General features: G+C 36.6%; 1 protein-coding gene across 4 annotated transcripts in view; it reads left to right on the forward strand.

The window, feature by feature from the left end:
* Window positions 1-12697, forward strand: part of CTNNA2 (catenin alpha 2) — a gene marked incomplete at both ends in the record, with an annotated part of 1062955 nt that overhangs the window by 1037757 nt on the left and 12501 nt on the right. The window lies entirely within an intron of this gene.

Consider the following 12697-nt stretch of genomic DNA (forward strand, 5'->3'; position numbering starts at 1 on the left):
CAGATACACTCTTCAACTGTGATCTAAACTTGAGAAATGAAACTGGTATTTTCATTCCTCTATTTCTGAGTCTTTCTTCCCATGGGGACTGAAAGCCATTGCTTATGAGGAATGAATTCATTCTGTAGCCCTTCAGTGAGCTTCTTTAAGGAAGACTAGTTAGATGAATACATTCTTCTTCATTTGAAAGATTTCTGGATCACAGAATAGCCTTTATTGATGTTTGCCTAGAGAATCAGTCTGCTCTTCCAAAATTGTGGGTTAAAACGGTGAAGAAACTGATACATAAGAATTGCCAACAATTTTGGTGTTGATATAAACAAGTGAAAGTGTTTCTAATGCAAAGACTAAAAGATTTATTTTTTTAAAAAGGCACCATTCTTACAAGATGAAGGGTAAAGCCACATTTCAAGGTGCCGCAACCAAATTTGCTACCTTTTTGTTGTTGCATGCAATAATATTGATGCTGTTTGATGTGATTTCTTGGTAGTTATGGGCTTTGAAAAGCTGCTGTCCTTTGTTTTATTGGGTTTTCTGTTACTGATTATTTTTTATATGGCTTAGTATTTAGAAAGAAAGAATCAACTGGAGTGAGCATTTTCCTCCACCTTCCTTGTTCACTCCTGGGTACCTATTAAAACTGTCAAGATGTCAGCTTCTATATAAAAGGGCAAAGGAAGATAACAGAGGTGGTTAAATCTGTAAGGGATGTTTAGCATCAGGGTGGGTGGTTTTGAAAGGATTTGAACATCAGAACCTGAGGCCCTGTTAAAAGTATCCTCCTGTGGCTCAGGAGTATTATGAAATATTTTAAGAATGTATCACTTATTTTTTTCAAAATATATATGCATCCCCAGTTAATTGTCTAAGTATGGATACTGGTGTTGAAGAATTGGGGGCAGTCCTTTCTCATCAATAGCTTTTCTATTATGGGTAGATCTTCTCGCCCCTCCTCCCCAACTTAGGCAATTTAACAGTTCAAAACCCATAGTCCAAAAACAGACTGGAGCTGATACTGCCCTTTTTGTTACCTGGGGTGGAGCAGTGTGGCGATTTCTGGTGTAATTTTCCCACCTAAGTTTTCTAACTTGATATGACTACAATGGTGGTGATTTCAGGTACAATAAGGAAAAATAGAGCCAGGACTGGCCAATAGGAAGATTTGGGTGATAATCACCTGCAGTCAGCTTAGTATTGCAGTGTGGGTAACATCACATATGTTGGGTGATTCCTCTCAAGTCGGTGGCCTACCTCCCATTAAAAACACTAGACCCCTGAAACACCAGTATAAGCCAATTTTCAGTGCCAGAAAAAAAATCTGATGTCTAATCATAGCTCAAGTTTTTAATGTCTTTTATCAACCCTCATACAGCTGCCAGGTAAGAAATGCTCATATTTTACAAACCCTTGGAATACAGTCATCTTTAAACTTCGTGAGTTAAGAACGGTTGTGTTGTGCGCTTGTGCAAATTTAGAGAGTATGTCATGGAATGCATTGTGTATGCACTTGTTTATCCTCATGTGCATGTGTCATTTATAGTGGTGTTCAGTGTTTTTTTAAAATTCATTTTGTATGTATTTAAGTTATAATTTAAAAATACATACACATAATTTGTGCTCTAAATGAAACAGTGAAGTAGAACAGAAGTTGCATTAATTTGGGATCTGAACACTGGTCCTATTTCTGTCACTGCCTAATTAGGTAACAACATAGATTACTTAAGTCTTTTGGGCCCCCGTTTTCTCATCTGTAAAATGATGATAGCTGATCTAATGGATATATCCTAAAGTATTTCTGCTCTAAAAATCTATGGTTTTATCATATATTTTTGAAGAAATGGTTTATGGGGAAAAATTGTTGATGAGACTTTTTTTTTTATAAGTCCCACAATTAGTCAAACCAGAAAGAAAATTTTAGTCCAAACTATGTTTGTAAAATGTACCTTATATCTGATGTAGTATTATTTGGTTAATAATTTAAGTGGGTTATATACTTTTAAATGGACAATATTAAGCCAACGATAGCTAGCTATGTGTTGATTTAGAAAACTGATTTGTTTTTTAACTCTGTAATTTTTATGTTATTCTGATTTTTGAGATTTAAAACAATCCTTGTCTACTAAGAAATACATGAAGCTAGGTCTCTTTGAGGTTCTAACATTCAAAATTACTTATGCAATATTGCAAGAATTTCATGATGGTGTTGGGGAAGGGTTGATGAGTTGGGAATTGGTGGGTACTGAGCTACATGTTATGGGGGATAAAAGCATGTATAGCCTGGTTTTCACTCTTGAGGAATATACAGCCTTCTTGGGAGTCTCAATACATGCCAAGTGTCAACTTGGAAGTGAACACAGTTAAGTGTCAAAGAACCAAGAAATATCCCTATGGTTGGGGTGGGCTGGATTGCACGGGGAAGGCTTTCTGAGAAGCTGCGGCCGTCAGCTAACTTTGAATAGAGTGGTTTAGATTTTTGTTGTCATAAAAAGGACAGCAGGGAAGCATTTCAGGTCAGTGAGACCACATAATTGTAAAATTTACAAAGGATATCTTGTGTTTAGATTTGCCATGTATCAAAATCAAAGTCATTGCTCATAGTCCAGCCCCATATTTACCCCTTCCCCCTTAATCGTGTGCTGACTTTACAGTATGTGATATACCTGTTTAGAAAAGTTGAGGAGGCTGCAAATGAGTGAATTGCAATGATTATCCTATATAATAAAGAGGTAATATGCCCTTGCACAAGATGGCCACCACAAGATGGCTGGCAGGAGAGGGTAGTTGTATTTGATCACGCTGGCAGGCAGGTGAGTGGTTGAGAGCCAGCAGTCTCAGATTGTGAGGGGGATGTCCCAGATTGGAGAGGGTGCAGGCTGGGCTGAGGGACACCCCCTCACAGTGCAGGAATTTTGTGCACCAGGCTTCTAGTTAAGATATAATTAAGCAGCTATTTTCTCAGTTACAACAAAGTTCATATAACTCACAGACACAAATGTGGAAAAGAAATAATAAAAAGAAGGAACTAAGGACAGAAGGAAACTCCAGCTCTGAGACTTTCTGGTTTTCTGATGAAGTTGGATAGGGATTATCATTTACAGGTTTTGAAATGTTGATGGTCATGGAAAATGCCCATTAGCTAAGGAGAATCCATGTAACTGGGGTAGTTTTCCAAAGCAAAAGGAAGCTTCTCTGAACTCTGAGCAGGAATCATGTCAGATTCTGCACTCAAATAGCCAGTGTTGAGAAGGTTTTAACACTAAGCAAAACTAAACATGATTATGTAAGTCTCTTTCCCCCATACACATGGAAAAAGGATATTGATTTGGGCATGATTTGCCCACCTTGACAAAGAAGAATGCTTATATTTGAGAGCCTCTCTGTTGTTATAGATAATTTGCAGTGTAAACTTTGCATCACATAGTGGGCACTATTTTCTCTATTTCTTACCATCCAAGTTCCTTCCAAGATATGACTTTGGCCTTCATGACAGACTGATATTTCATGAAGAAAACTGCATTACCCCTATTCCAGATTCTAAGGTCTTGGTCTATTTTATTCAGTGAAATGTTTCTTAACTTCCTATCATGACATAAAAATTGATTTTTAGAATATATTATCTCAGAAAGTCACTTTTAAAAGCTAAATTTGACTAGATGGGAATGATTAAGTAGCAAGGTCAACATGAATTTTACAAAAACAGGAACACTCTCTTAAAAATTTCCCCCCCAAAAAAGTCCAAGTAGGACTTCCATAAAACTTTGTGGGATAATATAGATTATTAAAGAAAGTTAGAAATGTTAGAATTATTTTTGTCTCAAGAGAACAATGACAAGGATGGCAACTGTTCCCACCTTCTCTAATGTCCCTAAGAGGCAATTTTATAAAAATTAGAATCTGTTAGATTTACAATTCAGCAAACATTTATTGGGTAAATAACATGTATTCACATGTATAGGGATATTCACTCTCCTATGGATGGACATGGCGTTTGTATGGATAGATTATAATAATCACTTGAACTGAAGTATATTCAGTTGGGGGCATCCCATAGAGAAGGGGAAGAGGAAGCTTTATAAAGAAGGTACTATTTTTAAGCTTTCCTATATAAGTGGATAGCTGTTTCCAGGTAGAGGAGGAGAGAAAAGGACTAGCTCAAAAGAGAAACAAAAAGATCACAGTATTATGGCATGGATGTATTCTGAGCTAACTGGACCTGCAGATGTCAGAGATTGGTAGAAAGATGGAGAAAAGTGAAAGATGAAATTAGAAAGGCAGGTGGCAGCTGGATATAAAAGAAAGTTTTCAATCCCTTTCTGACTGTAATGAGTGTTTTTCAAAGAGGATCATTTGCATGCTAAACCCGGCAAGGGGTGGAAGGAGACTGTTAAAATGTAGACTCCTTGGCCATGCTGTAGACCTCCTGAATCCAGCATTGTAGGGAGTAGGTTCTTGGATTTTGTAGTTAAATGTCCCATCTGACCCTCAACCCATATCAGGTGATTCATTTTCACGGCAAAGTTTTAGAAACTCTACAAGACAACAAAACTGACTTATTATATATCTACTAGTGGCCCAATACATGAAATTCATGCAAGAGTAGGCCTTCCTTCCCTTGGCTGCTGGAACCTGCTTCCCTCTGGCCACAGGCAGGCACCCTGGACCCGGGCTTCCCTCTGAGTCCTGGCTTTGTCCAAACGGACGCCCGGTCTAATTAGCATATTATACTTTTATTATTATAGATATTCTTGAAAAAAATCAGGAAAAAAGTATTAAATATTAAAAGACTTGGGGGAAAAGTACGTTTGGATTTAAAGGTAAACTAAGAATGTTTTTGAGAAAACTGGTTTGAATTTTGGTTAAGCATAAGAAGAACTTTCAAAGATGATGGTTATTATGTATAAAAAATTACTAAATGATGCTCTTAAATCTCCTTGATGGAAAGGCATGAAAATATACACTTTAAGGGCCCATCTTGCCTATTTCATTGTCCTGCTCTGGTATAAGGAGTTAATGAAGGTCAGAGCTAAGTTGTTCCTCAGCTCTCAAGTTTGCCAGGATAAGGGGTAGAGGCAACAGTCTGGGACAGTGTTTGTTTCTGAATGGTATTCTTTGGTAGAGCTATTTGGCTACTCTACAATTTTAATTAGGTGAACTTCATTGGAAAAGTATTAAATGTGTATATTAACATTCCTCTCATGATTAGAATAGTCAGGCTGTCCTGCCAGTCAGTATAGGGCCTGACTTATATTATGGCCTATATTGCAAAGTATATTAATTATATAACTATATGTTTAAATCAATAATCATTTAGAAGTGCTAACTTTTTTCCCTATTTTTTTCAGGGTAACAGCTGTTATCCTATGCCAGTCAGTCTGTATAGAAAGTTATACAATTGTTCAAAGATGTAAGAAGATAGAGGTAGCTTACGTTTGATTAAGGTGTGAGAATGAACACTGGTCTGGAAGAAGATAGGTCTCAGATTACAGCAATGAGGCCCAGTTCTGGATTTAACCCTCTAATTGTTTTACATATAGTTCACTGTTCCATATAACCAGTATATTTTGTAAAGCTTTTTGAGATTTTCCTTGCTTGGAAGTCAAGAAATGATAGGGAACCTTGCTTTTTCTCCATATTTATCTGTTTGTGCTGATAATTGAAGCAACTTCTTTGGCAGAGATGGTGATACTGTCAGATTCTAAAAGCAATTGACTAGTAGGATGCTAATGCCTGCCATTAACTGAGTAAATTAAATTTGGCATTTTGGCATGATGACCTAAAGACTTTTTTTTTTTTTTTTTAGTTTTCTTACCATTGATGCATAGCTCTGTGATTGCCTTTATCAGACCGACCCAGGCAAATGTAACCTTAGGTGGTTCTAAGAATGTGTGCCAGGCAAAATTATTTACCACAAGGTCCAACCTTTTACCTGAATAAAAGCCAAGCAGAGAACAGTAACAGACACATGATTTTTAAGTCAGAAATCTGAAAAATAAGTTAGAGGATACCTTTTTCACTTAAGGTAGGTGTTAAAATTTGAACAAGGTGTTGCTGTTAGATGTGAATTTGGAAATCAACTGTGTGTTTTACAATCTCGGTGATATTGTGCAATATTATGAATCTCTGCTTTCACTTCTGATTTATAAGTTGGAATAGTAATGCCACTTGGACCATAGTAAGTAACTATTATTAATATACTGCCTAGGATGCAGTGAGGACTTAGTAAGTTCCTGGCCCTGTACTAGGCATTTTAAATGCAGTCTGTTTTTACAGTCATCCTATAGAGGAGACACTGTCATTTCCATTAAAAATATCAGGAAAATGAGGTTCAGAGCATTTAAGTAACTACCGGGAGGTCACACAGTCAGTGGTTGGTACATTGCAGCACTTCCGGAAGCCGGCCTTGATATTTTCCCACAGCATGGTGAGTTGTCTGTCATTCCTGCTGTGACACTGCAGTGTAATAGCATTAATGTGATATCTTCCAATTAACCTGTAAGCTCCATAAAGATAGCAAAGGTATATGAATGTTCATTTTTCCCTGGTTCTTTGCACAATGAGCACATAATGTGTGCTTAATATATTAGCTTCTCTGCCATTCTTGTTGCCAATGTAATGTTATCATATTGAAAAATCCCAATAAATGATTTGGAAGTCTATCATTAATTCATTCATATGTTCCTACCTGAAAGCATGTGACTTTATTTTAAATATTAGACTGCAAAGTGTATTAAGATTTGGGTCCAAAGATGAAGTAATTCATTTTTTTTTTCTAGCTAACAAATTTCTTGGTAATTTACTTTAAAATTTTTGGTACATTAAGTAGACTTTTTTTTTTAAGGTTATGGTATGGAAACACACAGAATTTCTTCCAAAAGAACTGAATTAATCAGAATTAATCAAATTAGTCATTTACTTTAAAAAGGAATTTAAAAGTAAGGGCCACAGTGCCATGGTTGGTTTCATTTGCCCTCCCACATAAAGGTCATGATATATTAAAATATTAATTCTATGTAGATGTTAAATTTTGCTTTATAATTAAGTATCCTAAATTATTAACACCAAATAGTAGTATTAGTAATTTTATAAAGCCTTGCACATGTTTTAATTAGGTTTAATTGCAACTGCATATGATAAGTTATCCAAATAGAGTTTGTCTCTCTCTCAAGAAGGTCTGTATAATTCAGGGTCAGTAGAGTAAGCCCAGAGTCTAGCATCAAGGACTCAGGCCCCTTCTGACTTTATGGTCTGCTTTACTTAATATGGGGCTTCTATTATCAAGTTCACTTTTCAGTCTAAGATGACTGCTAATTCCCCACCTTACCATTTCCCATATAGGAAGAAGAAAAGCAGTAAGATAGCAAAACAGTGGGCTGCTTAGCTGTTAGCCCCCTTTAAGGAGTTTTTCCAGGAATATTTGTTTTCTCGATTCAACAATTTCTTACATCATATGAAGAATCTGGAAAGAAAAAAAGTGGGGAGAGTTAGGCATGGGTTCATAGTTCTTCTCCATTGAATAGAACATGAATTGAATTCTGAATCCCAATAATTACTGAGTGACCTTGAGCAAGTTTCTTGACTTCTCTGAATGTCATTTTTCATGTGTAAAGTGATAATGATATTTATATTTTATTGCATTGATGTAAAAATTAAATGTGTTAGTATGTGCCACACACTTAGCATAATACCTAGACTGTAGAAATACAAATTAAATGTGCAGCTAATGTTGTTTTTACATTATCTTGTTTCTCCCCATAAAAGATAGAATTTGGATGATGTAGGTACCCTTTTGTTCTCCATTATGTCAACTCCAGTTGAGCCATTAGACATAGAGCAGTAAACAACAAGCTAAAGTCCTGCCCTCATAGAGATTACATTCTATTGACATTGGGAGTCCTAGAAGAATTGCTTACTGATAAGTGATCCCTGAAAATACAGAAGGGAATGATCTTAATAGAGAAGTGAAGTAGTAGTTCTCATATTTTAATGTGTAGAAGATTCACATGGGTAGCAGATTAAAATGGAGATTCCTGGGCTCTGCCTTCACAGTTCTAAAAGTCATGCCAGGGATCAGAAATCTGTATTCAGTTTGTAAATGTTTCTTATGCACCTGACTCATGAATCACTCTTTGAAAAATACAGGTCTAGGAAATGGAGTTGAGGAAAGCTATGGTGATAGCTTTCCAGGATTTGGCATCAGATTCAGCCCTCTCCTAACAAACCCCTTGACTTGTTCCATTAGGCTATTTTAGCCTTGCCTCATTGGGATAGTTCTTAATTTCAATGGTTTGTTGTGGTTGTCCATTGTAGGATGTTTAGTAGACATCTCTGTAGTCTCCTTGCCCAGTAGTGACAATCACATATCCTCCGACCTTGCCAAATGTATCCTAGGTTGGAGAGACAAAATTACCCCCGTGAGAACCATAGGTCTGGTTGAAATCTGACTTTTACTTAGAACATACAGACTATCTGAAATGGAGGCATTTACCTCTTCCCTGTGAAAGGGTGGGAGATGGCAGATACAACGATTCCAGTGTCTTGTGCCATTTACCTACCCCCAACCTGGCATCAGAGAGGGGTTGAAAATTTTCCTAGAGCAAGACTCCTGAGAACCCATCACAATCATCCTCTGGCCATAATCTTAATATACATTTTCAAAGTCTTTACCTCCATTCTTAGTTACCCCAAATCTTCCTGTCTTAAAGGCACAGGCATTTTTACTCTCAAAGGCAATTAAAAGCTTTGGCAAGAATGTTGTTTAAAACCTTAAACAAGGTAAAAATGACTTCAATTTCTTGCTTTTTACAAACAAGAATATTGAAGTTAAAAATTCAATTGTTTTTATAGCACCTTTTTTAATAAATCCTTTTCACAGATCATTGCATATCACTTTAGCTATTCTCTGATGAGATAACAAATACATTTTTTTTAAATAAGGAAAAGTAGCAGTAACAGTTTATATTTTTTAAAAATCCTATTAAGAAATGGAGCAGGATGGTCTCATTGAGATGCAAATTACTTATGCAGGTATTTTTAAGATGATATTTAGCTCTGAAATGCTGAAATTAATGTGAGTGAGCCCTTGAAATCAAGTTATAGGTGGAAATAGAATGTTTCACACCTTAGTATTAATTTTTTTAAGAGAAAGTTAGAGAACTGTAACAGGTGGAGAGTCCAAATATAACAGAGATTACTTCTTTCAAATATGTAGCTGTAGCATATTTGAAGAGTTTGCCTTGGCATATTTTAGTATATCAGGTAAAGAAATAATGAGGTGGTCTTTATATCTTATTATAAATATGGAGGTGATTTAACTTTGTCAAAGGCTAGATTCACAGGGACTCCAAGGTAGGGATTGTGCCTTGAGGAAACTTTCATCTTAATACTAAGCATGATTTTTAGTAGGGGCAAGTTACTGTACTATACACTCTCTGACTCTTTCTTCACTGGTGAAAAGTTGTGATTTTCTCAGAAGTTCATGAAGTACTTGTATTTTTCAAAGAAAATTTCTGATATCATAGACTTGAGGCTTTCTTTAAAGGGACCCACTGGTATTTTTCTATGATTTGTGGCAATACTGTTAGGCATTTTCAGTCTTTTGAGGATAGTCTGGCCTTTAATCTATGAATTTGAAAGTTCCTTGTATAGCTCAACCTCTTTTGCAAAGGAACAGACAATATGTTGTCCAGCTGTAGAGGCACTTTGTTGGACCAAAGAGATAATATTTCCAGTTTTAGATGGAACAGAACGGTCTGATGCTTTTGCTGCATTTTCCCTAAAAGCACAGTCCGGGAGAAACAGACTGTGAGGTTCCAAACCAGGCCAAGCCTGGCAGGCACCTCTATGGAGAAGTGTCCTGGCTTCTCAGGGGAACCACCTTAAATGCCCTTTGTTTCTTTTTTTTATTATTATTAATTTATTTTTTACAGAGAGGAAGGGAGAGGGATAGAAAGATAGAAACATCGATGAGAGAGAAACATCGACCAGCTGCCTCCTGCACACCCCCACCAGGGATGTGCCCACAACCAAGGTACATGCCCTTGACCGGAATCGAACCTGGGACCTTTCAGTCCACAGGCCGACGCTCTATCCACTGAGCCAAACCGGTTTTGGCTGCCCTTTGTTTCTTACTGTATTCCAAAGCAGTCAGAGCTAAGTATATAGCTAAATACCCTGTACCTGGGAATTGAAGTCATGCATTTCAATCCCTGATTATTGTCTTATTAGCTAGCCAGTTGCTTCTCTCTAAGCTTCAGTTCCTTTACCTATTGAATAGTGAGGATAAAGTGATGGATCACTTTTTCTTGGTGAGGATTATGTGATGTAACATACAGGAAAGATGTAATTGCTTGGGATGCTCAATATGTATTGAATCCGGAAAACATCCAAAGTACATTTATCAAATAAAGAGAAGTACTAATCAACTTGTATGAGTAGGCCGGTCAATTGAAGAGGCAGCCTAAACACTGGGGATATGTACACCCAATCCCATATGCTTATGGACAACATGCCAGTAAAGCACTAGGAAGTACTTGTTCGTAAGTGGCCAGAAATCTAACACTCAAGATAAGACTTTAACATATACACAAAGTTTTTGAAGAGAAAGCAGCAAGTAAACAACTATTTGATTCTAGCAAGAAACATAATGATAATTGAGCTGGAATCACCAAGAACAGCTCCATGGATGAGCTGGCTACTTATATTACAAGAATGGTTTATCTAATTTTTAGTTGACCTCATACATCTCTTTTTTGGGCTGCATTCCATAGCCAGTATTTAGGTCTCTAAAAGAAGGTTCCTGTGCTTTATTTTGAGAATCACATTTCTTAACCATTCTCCAAAAATGGGAACAATGAGATTGTATCTAGACTATCCCAACCATACTTTATCCCTTGTCATGCCCAATGTCAGGTGGAAGCAGAAAGCTTGCCTCCTATTGAGAGTACCTTGTTCTTGTTTTGCTAGGGCCTATGGTACCCTCACACTATCCTGTAGTCTGTTGGAATACCCTTCTCTGTGCATAGCTTTTTGATCCTAAAGTTCCCAGGTAATCCAATAAATTATGGTGAATATTTTAAAAGGACTTCCAATGGTACCCGGAGGTTATGCCAAAATACTTTATAGTGACATACTTATTTAAACTTTAAATGGTGTTTTCGATTTGCCTTCTTACATGGATCTCAGAATAATTGATGAAATATAGAATATTAATAACCCCACTTTACAGTTGAAGAAATAAAAGCTCAGAGAGGTTACTAGAGTGCCCCTAACTTTCACAATCTTAACTGTCACAGGCAAGATTAGATTAGGCCAGTTTCTCTAATGGGTAATCTTGTGCTTTGTGCAATGTAAGGACATTGCTAAGCTCTGTCTTCCATAGACTAGTAATTGAACAGGAAATAGAATGTGTAGATAATGATAACAGCTAACACATGCTGTGTGGCTTTTTTACACTATCAATCAACCTCACATTATACCATAGTGTCCACTGTATGGCAGACTAAAAGGCAATGTTGTAGAAATTTAGAATTAATATTTTCCATGTTTGGTTAAATAGACAGTGGCATATATGGTGACTAGAGGAAGGAAGAATTAGATGTTATTTGATCAAGTCTTCTTTGAACATGTAGATATTTTTAGTTGTAAGAAAATAGTAAGTAGGATGATGATGTCCCTGGTAGTTTCCTAGTTCATATTTCATGGGAATCATGATTTCAAGGTAGGAAGTTGGTGTTGCATTTTTCCCTTTGTGCCATAAGGAAATTCACCTCCTTACTGCTTAGCCACATGACTCAATCCAGTGAACAGTTAATATCCACCGTAACTCATGCTTAGCTCCAGACAAATGGCACCGATAGCCAGAACTGAAGAGTTCAGAGCAGACACAGCCTATGGTAAAGTCATGGTCAGGGAAGATGGTGTCACAGTAGACTGGTGATAGTATGAATTTTGTGAACCCAAGTTTACAAAAATGGTAACTTTTCTCTATTTCAGTTTCCTCATATGTAAAAAAGGAATGATGGTGTGTACCTTATATAGGTTCTGAGGATTAAAGATCATTTATTAAGTCATCAAGCAAACATCAAGCTTAGTGTCTCATACATGTTGATACTATTAATAGGGGAAACAGTCTTTAAATAAAATTCAGACTTTTATACACTGAAAGCAATAAACACAAAAGATAAAATTGTGATTATTTTCCAAGGAGAGCCTAATCCTGAAAGTCTACCACAGTAAGAGAGCACAGTAAGAGAAAGAGGTCATAAGATTTGTATTACAATTGGACTATTCTTTACTTAAATATGTCCCTAAATTCCACACTCCTGTCAATAGCATGCCTTTTAATAATCTTCCATGGAAGAATGAACAGGGAGAAGACATGTGGGAGTTGGGTATGGGACTAGGCATTATGCCCTTGGACAATTCTGTCATCTCATTTCCTCATCCATAAAGTTGCAATTATTTAATAACATTTAGCAAAAATTTATGGAAGACCTAGATGCCAGACACTCTTTTAGGTATTTGAGATATAGCAGAGGTTGGGGGAAAATAAATCTAAGAAGAAAATACTTGTTTGGATGGTGATGTGTTTATAAAAAAATATAAGAGAGCAAATTGAGGGTGTAAAGGTAATAATGGAATTGCAATTTGAAAAGTGAAGTTTTCACTGAGATGCTGATACTTGGTTAAATACTTGATG

Source organism: Cnephaeus nilssonii (genome assembly GCF_951640355.1).
Source record: "Cnephaeus nilssonii genome assembly, chromosome: 15".
Classification (NCBI taxonomy): Eukaryota; Metazoa; Chordata; class Mammalia; order Chiroptera; family Vespertilionidae; genus Cnephaeus; species Cnephaeus nilssonii.